A 6,828-nucleotide genomic window follows, 5' to 3' on the forward strand; every position below is an offset into this window, starting at 1 on the left:
TGCTACAGACGCTCATTTACACTTGAATCTCACAGTACAGGAGCACTGGGGTCAAATGTGCCTTTTTGTACATTCTTTTGATTGTGTTCAGTCTTGATTCTGTATTGCTTTAAAGCTCCTGGTGTTTTGCAATGCGACTGGAGGAGCACTTCGCCATTGTGTGTATGTGTGTGACTGTGTGTGTACGGGTGTGAGTGTATTGTGTGTGGCTTCCACCTCATTACCAAGATGTGTGTGCAAAAGTATGTATGAGTCATTTCCACAGAGACACACTGGATGGACACTAAAGGGCAAAGCCTACTATGAGAAGCCTTGGATGATCCAAACAGCAGGAAAAAAAAAAAATGGCTTTACTGCACAGCTCTGGGAGGTGAACTGTTTCTCTCCGGCCAATTTAATCATAAAATAATCACTGCGCTCATTTGTATGACACCGTCTGGATCAACCACAGAAGATAACAGGATCACACATACATAGACCCGTTATGCTGACTACGGGTTTTCTTTTAACGAGGAACATACTAAAATCTCTAGCTGACCACAAATGTTTGCCATTCAATTTACGAGGCATTGGAGAACTCCTCGCTGTGATCCAGCAGATGTGGTTGTTTTTTTTTTTTTTGCCTCTTTCTCAAACTCTGTGTGCATAAACCGCAGTCTCATTTCTCTGCATTGCTCAAGTATTAATGAGATTGACTGCCTATGTTTAGAAAGGCAGCCAACATCAGAAGTTTTAATTTCCTCCCGGCTCTCCCACACTGATCTTCCTTTTGAAAAGCCTGATCATGTAACATCCAATCATCGCCCCAGCGTTGATCGACTCGCCGTAAAGAATGGCTGCTATAAACATCCTTCGATAGGTGAACACATTTAGTGCCGTTTCATTTGAATCTGAAATGTGTATTTTTTACTAGCATTTGAAGTGCAGTTTAAATATTGTGATTATTATGAGAGCTAGTAAAGGATGACAAAATACAAAAGTGGTGAAAATCAGTGATACAATAAAAGGTCCATTCATGTGTTTGTGTGCACATGAAAAAGAAGAGCGAGAACAGCAACAAAGAATCAAGGTCGCTAGCAAGGAAAATACAAATCTGAAACCATCTAATGCGCTTTGATTGCAAAGCAGCAGCCAGAGCTGTTGAAATTCCCCTCATGAAGAAATTGAAGAGTGATGAAATATCTGATTAAAATGACGGAGGAAGAAGAGGACATTTGAGTCCAGATGTTGGTTCAGTAGCTGCTGTCCAGATGCCCTTATCAGTTTTAGATTTACATATATTTTTATCTGCAGCTCAAAATCTGACACATTTCATCTGTAATGAAAACACATGAGCCAAACTTCAAGTTAGGTTTGACAAATGAAAACAATTAAAATCATTTAACTTTTCTAATTCTGCTTATTGCAGCTGCATATGTTTCAGCTCCTCTCTATTGCTCGATTTAATTTGAGCCATCTGTGGATATTTTGTCCCTGGTAGCAGAAATAATCCATCCGACGGTTCGGTGTAGAGCAAGTTGTTTTTCTGACTTCTTGCCTGATGTTCATGACATCTAACACAGATAGCCATGTTCTCTGGAGCGTTTCTATCGAGATGGGAAGCTACAGTTTGACAAACAAATTAGAAATACGTTAATTAGAGGAACATTTTTTAACATGTCTTCTGCTGAACAAAGTTTCTGAAGATACACTAAATGTCAGATAACAGCTGCATTTGAATTTGATTCCTGTTTATGTTTCCTGATTTTCATCCCAGTCCAGACTCGAACTGTATGGCTGCTTTTACTGATAATAAGACGACCACCCTTTTCAAAATGCATTTTAGCTCTGACTCTTTAAAGGAGATCTATTAAACTCACTTTGACCATAAATGATGTCAGTCTGGGACCCCTTTTGAGCAGCGCTGCGAAATGTGTAGCTCAAAAACCTCCTCATTTATCTGATTCTGGTGTCAGTTAAAGCCCTCACTTCAGCCTCTGTCTGAAACGCTTCATTTCAGCTACTGTCTCTTTAAGACCCCGACCCCAATGCCCCCTTCCTTCTGATGGGCCAGCTCTGTTTGCAGTCGCAGGGGAATCTGAGTGAGCTTAATTGTTGGCGTTTCCTTGAAAGAGCTGCCGATGTGGGCGTGTCCTACAACTTTGCTCCACGCTTTGCTCTGATACGTCTCGTTCAGACATGCAGCAAAGGGCCCAGGTCGGAATCAAACCCACGTCTGCTGCGCTGAGGACCATCGCCTCCTTACATGGGTCGGGAGAACCTGTATTTTGATCTGGCTATCAGTTTACATTTCAAACCCTTTCATCGTGTTCAGGACCAATATTAGACGACGGGCATCCTTCACTCTGACAGTGAACCTGTGGATTTATTGGGAGGTATATTCTGGACACACTCGGAGCTGTACAGTAGAGCTGCGTACTTCCTGCCTGTTTGGTGCTCCAAAGCTTGTGAGAAGACATGTACAGTACAGTAATGCTAGACTTTAGATAGATCCCTTCTGTTTTGTTTTGCTTTTCTTACGATGTAACTTATGCAGCTGATCGCTAATAAAGGGAGACATCAGTCCTTGTTTTGTAGCAAAGAAAACTTGTCCATCCTCTGCTGTGGTGGATTCAATTCAAAAAGGCAATGTTTCTTCTGTGCGCTGACGGTCTGCCTTAGTGTTCTCTGGTACTGTCCAACTGGCTACTCACTGTAAACAGAAACATGTACAGATTGTATTTTTCTCTTGTTGTTCCTTTGGCCGTGGTCTCTGACAATGACATGCTAATATCCTGAATCCTTGTATATGTGTCATTTGGATTACAAATTAAAACATTTTTGCATGTTTTTATCTTTTCATTATGGTTAACAGTATTTTTCAGATCTTTGCACACAAGTCAAACACCAGTCACATGAAACCAAAACAGACAATCACTCAGAGGGCTGAGCAGTAAGTGGAAAGTAAAAGCTGTCAAATGATTACAAATTTTAATCATCTCAATAGGTAATCATAATTTAATCACACATTTTAAATTCCATTATTTTGCTTTTAGAAATAAAAATTTGTACGTTATTATTTTGAATTTCTGTACCATGTTAAGCTAAGAGTACTTTACTTTCTGTTTGAATTCAACCCAGCTTTTATTTTGAAATATAGTAAGGAGCTTCTGGTATATGGAAGGCTGGTGATAGAGAAAACACCTTCCACGTACAAACAACTGGGTGCTGAGTCTCGAAAAATGTTCAAACAAGAAAAACAATTAGGACAGCACTCCATAATTGTATTTAAAGAGCCCATATTATGCCCTTTTTGGGGTTCGTATATTTAATCTATGTTCCTACTTTTGTACGTTCACAATAGCTAAAGTCCGAAAAAAGTGTCTGTTTTCATGTACTGCTCCTCCTTGCTCCCTCTACGCTCTGAGTCCGTCAGCTACGCTCTGCTGAGCCCAGACTGCAGAGCCCCACGTGGGCCAAGTCTGCTCTGATTGGTCTGCTGATCTGCTCTGTCGTTATTGGTCAGTTGCTCAGCACGGTTCTCGGAAATGTCCCGCCTCTTTTACCATATTGGGAATGCAGCCACTGGCTCCGTCCGAGGGGAGCATAAACATTAGCACCTTAGCACTACTGTGCTACCGCAGGCTACGGCATATCGTGGGCGTGCTACAGAAGTTAACGGGCGTGCAACATGAGCTGCAGGGCTTGCCACAACGAGCCAATGGGCTTAGATCAGTGATCTCACACTGACAATGACGTCGGACTGACAAATTTTTATCGAGGGGGGCTAGAACCGAGCGTTACATGCGGCTAATGCTACAGCTAACAGGAGGACGTAGGAGAAGCCGCGTTTCCGCGGACTTTGAATTTTTGCAAATAGATGTGCCTAAACATGCACAGGACACATGGAAAACACACTAAAGAGCACATAAAACCAGAAAAAGCATAATATGGGACCTTTAATTGCCACACGGACGTTTTGAGCAGACACTCTCTTTCAGCTTGTAACTGGTAATTTTCTCAAATATAAGGTGGGACTTATTTACACTTGTCCAAAATAAGTACTAGTTCATGGACGGGTACCTATTTTGGACAAGCAGACATGAACTTAAGCACAGAAACAGGAAGTGGTTTGTGATCACAAACTAAAGTCTAACAGCTCAAAGGAACAGTAACAATGGACTTGATGAAACAGAAACGGGGCGCAGAGGGGCGGGCTAAGCCAAGTCAGGTTAGACGGACAGTTTAGGGTGTTATGGGCATGCTAGAGACATGCTTCTAAACTAGTGGAAATGGTCTTTGCTGCATTTTTGCTTTGCAGGGCATCTGTTCCCAATCAATCAATCAGTCAATCTTTATTTGTTTAGTGCCTATTGATAACAAATGTTACCTCAAGAGCAGGTAAAATACCTACTCATTGCAATATTATCGATAAAGACCCAACATTAATCCATCATGAGCACTAAGCAATGTTTAGCAAAGTTACGATGATGCAAGACCTTCAATACTAAAAAGGAATTTAGAAAGAAAACACTCTGCTTAGAAGGACAGCCTGGTTGACATCTTACCAGGTTACTAATCATAGTGCTATAGGTCCAAGAAGCCCTATACCTTTGCTGCATATCTGAGCTTACCTGCAGCCATTGACATGATCAGAGAGCAATAGATCAGCCATAGACTGTAAATATTAATGGACGAAGCCTGAGTGACGTCAGCCACCTGTTCCTGCAGGAGGCTCCGGAGGCTCATCAGCAGCAGTCTCCATGCTGGAAATCTTTCCGAATTGTCACAGTTCAGTAGGCAGTACGTACTATTCAGTAGTGAGTTTCAGTATACTGAACTTTCGTGGTCATTCAGTATGCATCTTTTGGGTCCACCTCAGTATACTGAACATTTCAGTATGGATACTAACTTCCGTGTTTCATGCAGTATGGATCGGATGCGTGCTTTCAGGAAATGAATTGTATTTTACCACCCACAATGCTGTGCGAAATTAAACGTAAATCTTCATGTCACGTCCAACCGCCAAATCAAAACAAACGAGCGTGGATTAATTGAATCAGTTTTTAATCTAGAGTTAAAGTCCCGACTGAAATCACTACTTTAAATTAACAACAGAAAATAAAACAAATATCTGCATTATTATAAAACCTTTCTCCCTCTATTTAAATAATGATTTCACAATTTAAATGCGTCTTTATTGGTTTATTTTATATTCTGTATATTACTGTCTTTCATTTGTACTTTCCTTTATGAAGGCTACTGTATGTTATTTAGTTATTTAATCTGTCTTTAACTTGATTTACATTGTAATATTGTTTTTTGTTTACCTGACTGTATGTGCGCATTAGGCTACTCTTCTTGAATAAAGCTAAACAAAAAAAAAAAAAAAAAACGGGTGGATGCGGCCGGTTCAGGTAACGTAAATGACGTCACTTCCTTACTGAATGAATCAGAAGTAGGAACAAATATCTGCCTACTGTGTGTGCATACTGAATAGTAGGTACTAACAGTATACAGCACGGATAGTAGGTACTGCCTACTGCCTACTGAAAGATTGAGTATGTACTTGACAATTCGGATACAGCCCCGGTCTCAGCCTAACTTTCAGTCAGCCTAACTTTCAGTCAACCTAACAACACTGAGAGCTGGAGCTGAGGCGGGTTTTAAGCCTCTTGATGAACCGGGACATCACGCCCACCTGTCAATCATGTCAGCTACTCGCCTAACTATGAATAACACGTATCATTCAGAAAATCAAAACAGAGCCATTTATGGGATTTCCAGTGTTCTTGGAGCCTACCTCAAGCGGACACTCGACGAACTGCGGGATTTTGCACTTCTGTATTGGCTTCATTTTTCAAGGTTGCCGCTTTGGATCAGCAGATTAACTGAAAACCATTACCACTGTGAATGAAAAGATGCAATGCCTCGAGGAAAAAACACTGAAGGGTGGTAAAGAAAATACTGAGAAAGGCACCAAATGTAACTTGGAACCATTGTTTTTTGCATCAAGAGGACCTGTCAGCCGAGCTACCAGTGATTCATGAAACTTTGAAAGATGTCATCAAAGTGGTGAACCACATCAAACAGAGCTCCAAGACTGCCCAGTGTTTTCAAGGAGTGTGCCAAGACCTAGGAGCTGAGCATGTGCAGGTTGATGTAGCATGATGAAGGCTTTCGAGGGGGAAAGGTACTCTTAGATTTATTTGTAGTTATAACAGAAATCAAAGCCTCCCTTTCTGAGAACAACTCACTGCTTGCTGACTTGTTTAGCGACCGATTGGTACCAGTTATTTTCCTTGATGATGACTTTGGCTTTTTTTTAGGATTATTTCAGGGGCTTTTTGCCTTTGTTTGATAGGACAGGTACGAAGAGACAAGAAATGTGGGGAGAGAGAGAGAGAGTGGGGGCCAACATGCCAACATGCATCAAATATTACCAGGACAGGAAGTCTATTGCGCTGCCAGTGTGACATGGTCTGTGGTCTTCGTACATGGGCCCATGTGTTTGAACAGTTAAACCTATTAGATGTGCTATGGAGGGGACCCTATTTTTGAACAATATGACAAGAGCGAGGCTTTAAAAAAAAGAAAAGAAACTCAGCATGGGTGAATCATGTTCCCAACAAGACTTGGCATGTTTTCCAATGCTTGTCATGAGGAACAACAACTGGAAACCGTAGAGAATATATGTATTTGTTTTAAAGATTTTTTTGGCTTTTTTGCCTTCATTGGATAGGACAGCTGAAGAGAGACAGGAAGTGTTGGGAGGAGAGAGTAGGGGGATGACATGCAGCAAAGGGCTGAGGCCAGATTCAAACCACAGCAATGAGGGCCTCTGTACAT

General features: G+C 41.3%; 1 protein-coding gene across 1 annotated transcript in view; it reads left to right on the forward strand.

Moving 5' to 3' along the window:
- Nucleotides 1-2,841, forward strand: part of LOC132958474 (cadherin-2-like) — an 86,999-nt gene extending 84,158 nt beyond the window's left edge. The window contains exon 16 of the mRNA XM_061031319.1: nt 1-2,841. This exon is cut by the window's left edge and continues 559 nt beyond it. The gene's annotated coding sequence lies outside the window, so the exon portion shown is untranslated.
- Nucleotides 2,842-6,828: the final 3,987 nt, after the last annotated feature.

The sequence above is a fragment of the Labrus mixtus genome, chromosome 3 (assembly GCF_963584025.1).
Source record: "Labrus mixtus chromosome 3, fLabMix1.1, whole genome shotgun sequence".
NCBI lineage: Eukaryota > Metazoa > Chordata > Actinopteri > Labriformes > Labridae > Labrus > Labrus mixtus.